The sequence below is a fragment of the Dermacentor silvarum genome, chromosome 1 (genome assembly GCF_013339745.2).
Source record: "Dermacentor silvarum isolate Dsil-2018 chromosome 1, BIME_Dsil_1.4, whole genome shotgun sequence".
NCBI classification, from domain to species: Eukaryota; Metazoa; Arthropoda; class Arachnida; order Ixodida; family Ixodidae; genus Dermacentor; species Dermacentor silvarum.
The window spans coordinates 304,168,997-304,181,377 of NC_051154.1; the positions used below are offsets into that span (position 1 = coordinate 304,168,997).

At 48.7% G+C, this 12,381-nt stretch overlaps 1 protein-coding gene across 1 annotated transcript in view; it reads left to right on the plus strand.

Annotated features, from left to right (window-relative positions):
• Window positions 1-2,059: 2,059 nt before the first annotated feature.
• Window positions 2,060-12,381, plus strand: part of LOC119442065 (keratin-associated protein 19-2-like) — a 317,990-nt gene continuing 307,668 nt past the window's right edge. The window contains exon 1 of the mRNA XM_049660404.1: window positions 2,060-2,063. The gene's annotated coding sequence lies outside the window, so the exon portion shown is untranslated. The remainder of the gene's footprint in view (window positions 2,064-12,381) is intronic.

Consider the following 12,381-nt stretch of genomic DNA (forward strand, 5'->3'; position numbering starts at 1 on the left):
GTACGAGAAAAGAGTAGAAGCTTCCCAAGCTTTGGCCGTGCTACGGAATCACAACTCCGATCGAATGTTCGAGAAGGACCGTCGACGGCTATATAAACGCCGTGCGAGCATTGTCAGTTAGGAATCCAGGAGTCCAGTGAGGAATTCAAGAGTTGAGTCCGCACCGTGAAGTGACGTAACGTGAAGACCAAGCGTCTGCGGAAGAAGGGGATTCCCCGGCAAGCTAGTCAACGAGTTCATCGAGCGTCTGCATTTCCGGAAGAAGTTCCTTCTTCGAGATTTGCTCCCAAGTTACGCCGAGATCGTCTGACTCCAAGACCAACCAGCACGGTGAATACGATTGGACACTTAGTGTTCCTATTTATTTTGTACTTTACGTGTTGGACTCTTGTGCTTGTCGTTATTTTCTGTGATTGTTAATACCCATCTGATTTGTATTGTGTTGTGTCTAGCCTAAGTGTGCAAGTGTGTGTGTAACTGCCTTGTGTGAAGAATATATTTTGTTGTGTTTTGACAACTCTGGGCTCTGACTCGGTCTTTGGACAGCAACCGGCGTTCGCTGGCGCACCAGAGGGCCCACTCTTAATTGTCCTTGCTTTCGTGGGATTATTTTCGGAAGCTGATAAGTCGGCTTTGGAATTTGATCCGGCGTCTGCGCCTCGTTCACCGGGGTCTGTGACAATATTTCTGGCGTCCGCGACAGGACCTTTCTGGTGCTAATTGTGTGTCCGTAGTAGGGAGAAAGAGCCTAGGGTCGTTTACATTGCTATTGTAAACGATTTTGAGTGTTGCACCACGTTTCACTAACTTGTGTGCAGAAAGCAGTTCGATATAGCTGAAATCTAGGCAGATATTTTTTGCACGCGGCTAGATTTTTGAAGGGCATTATGGATCTTGAGAAATTAGTTGCCCTTGGTGAGAAGATGGGTCTTTCCGGAGCGGAACTACGGAAGTGGGTTAGCCAGAAGGAAAAAGAAACTCTAGAAAGAGAGAGAGAAAGGCTAGCGGCCGAAAGGGCCAAAGAGGAAAGAGAAGCGAAAGAGCGACAGATAAAAGAAGAAAGAGAGGCAATGGAGCGAAAAGAACAAAGAGAAGCTGAATTAGCTGAGAGAGAAAGACAGAGACAGCATGAGTTAGAACTCGAACGACTTCGATTGCAGCAGCGTACAGACGCTCCCGCCCAGGCAAGAGTCGATAGCACTGAAAGGGAAGAAACTAGTTTCCGTCTGAACCCAAGCAAACTGCTTGTGGCATTCGATGAAAGAAAAGATGATCTGGATGCTTACTTGCACAGATTTGAGACAGTTGCTAAAAGCCAGAATTGGCCAGAGGATCAATGGGCCACTGCATTGAGTACGTGTTTGAGCGGTGAAGCACTTAGTGTGTACGGTAGGCTGACGCCAACCGATGCCTCTAATTATGGAAGGGTGAAAGCTGCTTTACTGAAAAGATTTAGGTTCACCGTAGAAGGCTTCCGAGATAAGTTTAGGACTGGAAAGCCAGCCGATGGCGAGACTGCCACGCAATTTGCCGCGCGGCTCAGTCACTATTTTGATAGGTGGACCGAACTTTCAGAGACTGCACAGGAGTACGGTGCGCTTAGAGAGCTTCTAATCAAGGAGCAGTTCCTCATCAGTTGCCACCCGAGCCTGTCACTCTATCTGAAAGAAAGGAAAGCTAAAACGCTTCAAGATATGTTGGAATTGGCAGACCAATTTTTGGAAGCACAGGGAGGCACCAATCTCTCCAAGATCAGAAAAGAGGAGCCAGAGGATGCAAAGAAACCGGCATCCGATGAAAGGAGAAACCCTCCGAAGCCTGTTATGAGGTGTTATCTTTGTAACCGACTAGGCCACCATGCTAGCAGTTGTCGGACCAACTTTACGCGCCCCAACGAGGTTAAATGTTTTAAATGTGGGCGAACGGGGCACAAAGTCGATTCATGTCGCAACGGAGTGAAGGAAACTCCCCAAGCATCCTGTGTGTATGCCCCACCAAAACATCAAGAAGAAGACATAAACGACGGCTTTGTAGAACTTCGAGACGGAAAAAGAATTCCGGTCGTTAATGCGGTGATGACACAACGCCCAGAATTTCCCGATAAGGTAATGCCCGTACTTGCCGGAAAATTGGGAGACAAACAAATCACGGTGTTACGAGATTCCGGCACCAGCACAGTGATCGTGCGAAGGGACTTAGTACAAGACGAGGAGCTCACGGGCGAAACCACTTTAGTTTGCCTAGTCGATGGTACGGCTAGGAAGCTTCCTGAAGCCAAGATTGAGGTCGATACCCCCTATTACAGTGGGAATGTCACTGCGCTCTGCATGGACAGCCCACTGTACGACCTAATTCTAGGAAACGTTGAGGGAGTTCGCGCCCCAGACGATCCGAAACCTTTGGAAGAAGAATTGAAGATCGAAACATCGACGATTGAAGAGCCACACGGAAAACCATCAACATCTGACGAAAACACCGCGGCAGCTGTCACCCGAGCTCAAGCAAAGGCTCAGGCAAAACCGTCCCAGCTCCCTTCCAGACCCAATTCCGAAAATAAACCGACCGGGACCCATAACCACGCGAAACACTACTATAGAAAGACCAAGGACAGGAAGTTCAAATTTAAGAACCATTGACCATTAGTGTTAGGTGCAAAGTGTTGTGATGAGTGTGCTGTTTGTTTATGTATCATGTGTTTGTGTTCTGAAACTACCCTGTCGTAGCTTTGTATACTTTTTTTGCTCGTTATATTTCATATGATTGCCTTGTTACGCGAGATATGTATTTTTGTATAGTACAAGTGTAACTGTTACGTGAGAGATGTATTATTGTATAATATAAGTGTACTAGTTACACTAGCGATGTGTTATTGTGTAGTCCAAGCGTACTTGTGTGACTTGTGTTGTACTCGATGTATCGCGAGTGATGTGTGAATTGTGGTGGACTGATTTATGGACTTACGGACTCGTGTGTAGTGGACTTTTGTGCGCGCTTCTTTTGTGTTTCTTTGAATATTATTGCATAATATTCTTAAAGTGGGGGGCAGTGTCACAAAAGAGCGCGTAATCAAAGCGCGCGCCGAGTGTCGCGCAAGCCAGCGAAAGAACACGCCGGTCCCGCGGCAACTTCAACAGAGGGGGAGAGCGCATACGCCTCAAGCAACAACGCTAACAACGGCGCCGAAACGTCTGGAACGAGGTTCGACGAAGCGACGTTAACCGGAGAGAGAGAGAAAGCACACGCGCGCGCCGAGACTCCTTCTCACCCGGCGAGCCGAGAGAGATAACAACAGCGTGAGCGTGCGTGAACAGCATGAGTCATCATCACCCCCCTCGAGAATGTTCCGAAAGCAGCGGTCGAAGGTACGAGAAAAGAGTAGAAGCTTCCCAAGCTTTGGCCGTGCTACGGAATCACAACTCCGATCGAATGTTCGAGAAGGACCGTCGACGGCTATATAAACGCCGTGCGAGCATTGTCAGTTAGGAATCCAGGAGTCCAGTGAGGAATTCAAGAGTTGAGTCCGCACCGTGAAGTGATGTAACGTGAAGACCAAGCGTCTGCGGAAGAAGGGGATTCCCCGGCAAGCTAGTCAACGAGTTCATCGAGCGTCTGCATTTCCGGAAGAAGTTCCTTCTTCGAGATTTGCTCCCAAGTTACGCCGAGATCGTCTGACTCCAAGACCAACCAGCACGGTGAATACGATTGGACACTTAGTGTTCCTATTTATTTTGTACTTTACGTGTTGGACTCTTGTGCTTGTCGTTATTTTCTGTGATTGTTAATACCCATCTGATTTGTATTGTGTTGTGTCTAGCCTAAGTGTGCAAGTGTGTGTGTAACTGCCTTGTGTGAAGAATATATTTTGTTGTGTTTTGACAACTCTGGGCTCTGACTCGGTCTTTGGACAGCAACCGGCGTTCGCTGGCGCACCAGAGGGCCCACTCTTAATTGTCCTTGCTTTCGTGGGATTATTTTCGGAAGCTGATAAGTCGGCTTTGGAATTTGATCCGGCGTCTGCGCCTCGTTCACCGGGGTCTGTGACAGTCGGCCTTGCGACTACAAGAGTACGACTTTGTAGCGAAATACAGAAGTGGCCGCCAGCATGCTGACGACGACTGCCTTTCCCGCTTACCACTGCCAACGGCAAATTCTGAAGAAGACACCTTCGATGACTGTCTGGCCGCTATTGCACCTGAATTTCCGGAGGCAACCATCTTCCAGGAGGATCAACGCAACGACGTCAATCTGGAACCTCTTTTCGTGATAGCGCTGAATCCGAAATCCAGTGGTGGTTTTTCGATATGTGACAACTTGTTTTATAAAACCAACCACTCTGCAAGTGGCGCCCTCTTTATTCTTGTAGTCCCGGAGAGTCTCCGTAGTGCTGTGCTACATGCCATGCATGATGATCCAACATCAGGTCATCTTGGATTCGCCCGTACGCTACAGCGTGTGCAAGAGCGATTTTACTGGCCTCACATGCGTCAAACAACAAAGCAATATGTGGCTAGCTGTGACCAATGCCAATGGTGGAAACGACCTTCAACCGCCCACCAGGTCTTCTGCAGCCGTTGATTCCCCCTCGCGCACCTTTTGAACAAGTTGGCGTGGACCTCCTGGGACCATTCCCACGATCATCGAATATCAATCGATGGATCATCGTTTGTGTAGACCACCTTACACGCTACACAGAGACCGCAGCAGTGCCGTCATATACCGCTGTTTGCGTCGCTGCTTTCTTGTTACATTATGTCGTCCTACGTCATGACCCACCTCGCATGATCATAAGTGTCGCGGTCATCAATGCATGGCCGACGCTGTTGAAAAGCTGTTTCGGCTATGTGGAACACAATTTCGTCACTCAACACCGTACCGTCCGCAAACCAACGGTCTTGTTGAACGCACGAATCGAACTTTGACGAACATGCTATCCATGTATGTGTCCTCTAACCACAAGAACTGGGATGATGTGTTGCCATTCATAACATACGCCCACAAAACTGCGAAGCATGAGACAACGAATTACAGCCCTTTCTATCTGCTTTATACTCGACCGCCGCGGAGCTTCCTTGACACGATTCTGCCGTTTTCTCTGGACGCTGAGGATTCCGTCGCCAAGACACTTTGCCTCGCCGAGGAATCCCGCCGAATAGCCCGCGTCCGCACGTTGGCATCGCAAAACCGCTCGAAGGATCGGTACGATAGATCCCACCAAGCCATTTATTTTGAAAAAGGTGACCTAGTGCTGCTATGGACCCCACAACGCAAGCGCGGCTTGTGCAGCAAGCTCTTGTCACATTATGTGGGCCCGTTCGTTGTTTTCGATCGCCTGAGCAACCTTACTTAGGTGGTTGCACGGGTTTTGTCTACAGATAGGCGTTCCAAGAAAACCCAGCTTGCTCATGTTGCACGCCTTAAGCGCTACTACCCCGCCGAAGAACAGTGACTCTCCCAGTGGGCTTCGTCTGCGAAAGGGGGATTGTAACGTGGCAAAGAGGTGGAGATAGAAGAGGAGGAGAACGAAGAACTCAGCAGCAGCCACAGCTACATTTCGGTGGCGAAATCGTGGCGACCTCTCATCTATCCTGGTCTACATCTGTGTATAAACATCGATCATCCGTAACAATATATATATATATATATATATATATAGTGTAGACCGCTTATAACGTAAGTCGCCGGAGTCGCGAATATCTGCACTATAGGCGGTACCGCACTATAACCAAAACAACGATTTTCAAGCCCTGCACGTATGCAAAACATGTAGACCAAGCATATAGACAGGCTTTGTACCATGGAGCGCACATTGCGATTACGTTTTCGCCCGTGAGCTGGCGAAAACATAATCGCGATGTAGCCGGTGCTCTTCAAGCTCGACAACTTTGCACCGAGTCAAAGCGAAACAACCGTTTGCCGCAACCGCTGCGGAAAAAACCGTGACCGCTATCGACGCGATTATGAACGGCGACTTTGCGGTGCTGAAGGCACGCGCCCGACGCACGCACCGAGTCTGGACGAATTAACTACCATTCGCTGCAACAACTGCAGTCGAAACCGCGGTCGCTATCTATGCGATCATCGATGGCGACGAGGCAGTTTTTTAGGCACGCGGCCGACGCGCGTACCGAGTAAAAACGAAACTATATACTGTTCGCCGCAACCGCTGCGGAGAAAACTGCGGCCGCTATCGACGCGATCGTGGTTGACTACGCAGTTACGAAAGCCCGCGGCCAACGCGGTGTTATGCGCGGCGGTAAATGCGAGAATACATGCTTTAAAGACTCAAATAGGCTCGAAGCATTCCGGCGTCCTGCGTTGCTGTCATTCACGTACGATTTCAACTGATGGCTGTGGCGATGCGGACTCCGCCGCTTCTTTTCGGTCGGACGCTAGCGCCGTTCTTGCTCTTCTGCGTCGCACATTTGCGGCGCTCCTCACTCACCGAGCTCCGAAACTAGTCCGAATTAACCGATGTGCGGCCAAATAAGTCCGAACTAACGAGAGTTTGATTGCATTGAATAATGCGTACGCCGACCGGAACTAGAGGATGAGTCCGAATTAACTTATTTTCCGAATTAACGAGGGTTGACTTAACGAGGTTTTACTGTAGCTCCAAACTAAATTTGCGGAACTCTGCTTAAATTCACAGCGTCGCTGGCGCGATATATCCGCACTTCACGACACGCATCGCGACGGGTGCACAGAAACTGAAGCCGCGTTCAGTGCAATACGCACCGCTGATAAGCAGCCGAGCAAAAGGTTTCTCCATCGCCTAGACAACCTACGCGCGCATTTTTTTCCCGTTCGTTTGTTCCGCAGCTGGTGCTCCTCCTCCGCATCGCCCTCGTTGATCTCCTCTCCCATGGGTGGGCGCACCTCGATGAGAAGCGTGCTCGCTACCGCCCTTGTCGGCGAGATTTTCCCGCGGAAGCCGCATTATAACCGGTATTTCGTCTCACGCGGCTGCACTGTAAGCGGTATGGGTATACATGGAGTGCTATGGGAAAATTAACGGGAGTCTGAAAAGACTGTACTATATCTGGTCCTGCACTATTAGCGGTTACGTCATAAGTGGTCTATACTGTATATATATATATATATATATATATATGACAGCGGCAGCAGCCGTCATCCCGAACCCGGGACGGCAGGCAAGGCAATCTTCGCTTTAAAAACTGGCAACCACTGCGTTCCAAAGTCGTAGAGAAAGCATATGTTTGCAGATGTTTGGCAGACGAGACATGAGAGCTTGTCTTCGCTCGCGAGTTGACAGCCGTATGTATTATACCATTCCACGCATCAACTCATCTTGGACATCCTGCGGGAATCCCCGTCCGTTCCTTCTGTATGAGTAGACGAGGAACACATGCAAGCATGTGGAATGGTTGTGCGTCCGTGTATCGCCTTCATCGCTGCGTCGGCCTCTTCTCAACACGCACCCTCTAGAGTTCCCCCTCCGAAAAGTGTGCAATGTATATACTACTCGTGTAATATTTCATGAAGTGTAATACAAATTGTACATTCCAAGAGACCATCTTGAGCAAAGAATAAGTGAGGAAATAAATAAATAAATAAATCGGCTTTCAACTCAAGGTTTCTTCGTTTAGGTCAAGGTCACGTTTTAGCAGGTAGACACGTAGGCACTGCGTGCGGCCTTTAAATTGAGCTTGCGTGAACTTGACATGAAGACACACCTAAACATAGCATGAAAGCACTACTTCATTTAAATGCCGGCATTCTGTTAAATCTGCAGTTTTTCTGCCTTTTTTTCTTTATCGCATTGGTGTTCCTACGTGTAAAAGTGCACAAAAGGACGTCCCATAGTGCATGACGGAAAGGGGCACTTCCTCCCAGTAAACGAATTTGATCAGCCTAAAATTAGAACAGCAAAGGCGACATTTAAAACGCCTGCAGAAACACATGCTTTCCAACAAATGAAAATGAAAATGAAATAAAATACTTGCACATGTTGGATTACTTGCAAGATGTTACAAATGTGACAAATGAAAAAAGTTAATCTTTTATTGAGAAGTCATGGCGGCAAAAATATTTTAGTAAACAAATGATGTAAATAGTGCCCTTAAAACATTTGGGAGAAGCTATCAAGACCTATCTATTAATAAATAAACCTCATATAAAGTTATTATGCTATTATATTCGTACCAGATGTATAGAGCTATTCGCAAGAATCTAATTAGGTCCCTACAGGGAAATTACGTATGGCTTTCACAGCTTGACTTGAGTATAGGTTCCCGACCAGGGTCCGAGGACTTTCTTTAGCAATAAGGCCCTCCCGAAAGGCACGCCTATCTAAGACACCAAGACAACCGTGGAGTGTCTCTGTTGCAAGTAAAATTTTAGGCATTCAATGAGTATGCGTTCTACAGGACTATCCAGTTGCCACAACGAGCACAGCGAAGACGAACTTTTTCTTGTATGCGATATAAAAGCTCGGCATGTAGGCCACCTCAAGGCATAGACAATGTAAGGGGGTGCCTAGTGCACAATCATTCTTAAGGTTTGGTGAGAAGCTTAACAAAGCGTTTATGGAAGCGTCTAACAAAGCGTCAAGAAAGATGATTTCTCCGCTCATCGGAGCATATCAATCTTTGATAATTTGCGCCTTAGTCCGTGAAGTGTTTCTTTTTCTTCTTTTTTTTGGTGTTCAATGCTGAAAACGCAATAAGTGTAAGAACATTTAAAATTTTCTCTGCAGGAGACATTTTGTCCGCTACCTCATTACTCGTTATCCCGGTATGGCGTAGGCTCCTCTGTAAACGGATTTGGTGGTGAACAGGCTTAGGCCATGAGCTGTCAGTCTGTCTATTTAAGCTCTGCAGAAGTACGTTTTTCTATCCCAGTAATTGGTCCCATGGGACCAGCCTCATGAAAATTAAATTGCCAAATGACTAAATATGACTTGCAGCATCCTCCAGTCATGATCAGGGTTTTACCCTTATCCCTGAAAGATAGAGTATACAATGTGTACTTTAACCACGCTGGTCTCTGCTGGCAGAAAATGCAACACAAGAGAAATTATTATGCTAAATGGCACGTGTAATAGCTTAACTGAACTATTAAGTTGAAACTTGGAGGAAAGCAAAGAAACTTGAGAAGTATGTAAAGCCCGAGTAATAAGGCGAAGAAGCCTCAAGGGTGTGTGTAAGTGTGTGCAAGAGTGTGTGTAGCTGATATTCGAGTTGAGATTAAGAAAAAATATCTTACTTTGGCAATTCATGTAATGCGCATAGCATTAACCGGTGGTCAAGTAAAGAATTGAGGCGCCAATGGAACGAAAGGGCAGTCGAGGATGTCTGGGACTGAAGTGGTATGGATTTGTAACTACAGGGGCCTGTGTGAAAGCCTCTAATTGGAACGCCCTTCCTGTTCTTTTTTTTTAATCTCCGTCACTCTCTTTGGCTTCTTTCCAACCTATATTTCTACCACCCCAGTGCAGGATAACAAACCGGAAACTCGCATCTGGTTAACCTCCCTGCCTTTCTACTCTAGATATCTCACTCTCTCTTGCAAGCATAGGATGGAGGCGATGCACAGACGGCAGAAGTGGAGCTTGCTCTTTGAAGCTTTCGTCCTGCAGCGGACATACGAAAGGCTGATGACTGATAATGAGAAGGAGGATGAAATCCTTGCGAATGCATAACATTGTGCGACTCATAGGCCTATCGTTCGGACGAGAATTCTAGATAACGCAGAAAGACTAGAACGATAATAAACGCGAGATTCAGTAAACATTCAAGCGTGGTGCAGCGCTGATGACGACGAATCGCGGCCGAGCGAAGTGGGCCTGCGCGCCCGGGAAGAAAGCATAGTCGACGGCCTGACGTGGCAACGTTAGTGGCTCATACTTGAGCAGCATGGAGCTCTCGCATGGAGACAGTGCGGTGTAATGCTTTATCGAGCCACGGCCGTTCCTAGAGTTGTGGCCGCGAAGCTCAACGCGCTCCTAAGCTCTATGATGTGCTCCCCAAATTCTTGCTAGAGGAGAGGCTACCTGAACTGGGAGTGCACCGTCACATTTAGTGTATGTCATGAAGCCAGAACTCTGCGCACCTTCGTTCACCACAATGGCTGCGCCTTCGCCAGCCGCGTCGAGTCCTCCCCAAACGACAAAGACACCTCGCCGCCCGCCACTCGCTGTCGCAGCACTAGTAATTATTTTTTTATTATTTGGCTCGTGCACCAACCTATCAAAAACTACTATAGTTGTCCTTTGATGCATGAGCATTCCGTTGCAAAATCCCAACATTTTCAAAGCGATGTGCATGCGTGGTGTGTGCGCTTTTATGATATTCCGGAAACAATTAAACTCGCCCTGAAGAGGGAAGGAATCGTCGGCCGAAACACGCGTGGTCGGAGCATGGTCGTTACGTCTGGGCTTGTAAGTGTCTAGCCGCCGCGCTGGCGCCTTCCTGCTTTCCCACGTAGCTCGTCCTCCAATACGCAGCGCGTGTCATAGAGAAAGGGTGAAGGTTCCGCAGTGAGCACAAACGCACGGACATGCTCGTTCACATTAAACGCTGGAAGCACAGCTCCATCAGCGTTTTTAAGCGTCCGAAATGTCTTCGTTGTCCCAGCGATAGGTTGAAGCACTTGGCGTTCTTTTTGGTGGCGTGATTCGAACGCTGGCCCCGGAGTTGGGCGAGCTGTAACAACATTGAGCTATATGAAGCAGCTGCTGAATGCTATGGATAACATAGCTCAAACTTCTGGTACTGATAAAGATTCAGGTGACAGCTTAACGATGGTTTTCAATGCCGGTTAGAGCAGCGGTGCCAGTAATCCTAAGAGGTTCTCACTTGTAGTTTCCGCTCGTGCAGTATTCCCTTGTGATAGTGCCGCTTCACCCCGACACTGAATGGGCCGAGTGTAGGACTGCTGAGTGCAAAAATACAGTTTTAGAGATGCCATGAGAATAACTTCCCGTAAGAATTTCTACCTGCATGCTGCGGCTGCCATCACCATTAACGAACGAGTACCACACTTTCGCACTTTGTTTACGCGACGTTGAATTCCTATAGCGACGGTGGCTTCTACCGACCACGGCAGAAACTGCTGGTATTTTCGGGGCTTACCTCGTGTTTTGCGTGCTTAATGAGGCCAACGAACGTCATGTATGCTGGACCGGTATTCTGCAACGTTTCATTTCATTTTCCGTTCTTAAATTTTTTATCACCCGTTTGGGAGAGTGGCCGATCCCAGCAATAACGACGACAGCCGGGTCAACAACAAAGGGCTATAATAATTAAAAATAAAAATTTTTTCATTGGAAGATACAGAACATGGTTGCCTTGATCGATTTTATATTGCTTTATACAATGGTTGAGACATCTGGCGAATCTTTCTACAATGGAACTTCCAAAAAAACTGAACACCTGGAGTTCATGCGCTTGCCAGGAAATGTACCTGTCGGGCTCCTTCCTATAGCTATTAAACTCTTCCCGTTTAGCACTGCAACATGGGACCACAGTCGCTTCCGCCGAGGCTGAAGGAAGCCGTATAACTAATGATCGCGTAACTCTCGAATGTAAGTTGGCAAGCAACGCTGTCTCACCCCTGGACAGCTAGCGAGAAAAGCTCCCCGGCTGCCCGCCTCGCACACGACGTGGCACTTAGGGCTCTGCGCCGGCTCGTGTTGACGAAAGGCAAGAGCGCCCTGACACCGCGCCGCGGCCCCCGCGGCAGCCGTGCCAGCGTTGTCCTCGGCAGCAGCTTCCGTGGTCAGGACTCGTTAGGCGCTCCTGAAGCGTCCCTGCAAGCGCCGTGCTATCCCGAGTGATTTGATGGCGCGCCGTGTGTGTGCGCGCGCCGAGCGGCACGCCATGCCGCCTAATGGCCTGTGCGCGCGCCTGCTCGCTTATAGGGAAGTGGGGAGGGAGGGGAGACGCTCCTCAAAGCGCTGCCGTGACCGCAGAACGGCCGCTCAAACACTTGGCCACGGAGATCCATCGAACCAGCGGGAGCCGACCCCGCGGTCTTGTTGTTTCAGCGCTTCGATCTTGTCTGGCAAGAGAACGGGGCTCAGGGGAGACAGTCTTCGAGGGGATTGATTTTGTCGCTTGGTTCCGAATCGCTGCCGCCCGCGCCACACGGCCGCAGTCGCTTCTTGAGCCCACGCCCATGCTGTTTGGTGCCCTTTTGTCGCGCGCTTCCCCCGCAGGGGTCGGCGGTGTGTTTTCTCTCGTGGGCCGGCGCGACAAGCTCTTTCCTCTGCGAACACAGTTTATCGGCGGCCAATCTTTGTCGCAACCGTCAACTGGCAATTGGTACTCCGACCTTTCGGTCTCGCAGTGAACAAGCCACCAATATATATATATATATATATATATTTATATATATCTGCGAGAAGAAAGGAAAACGAGG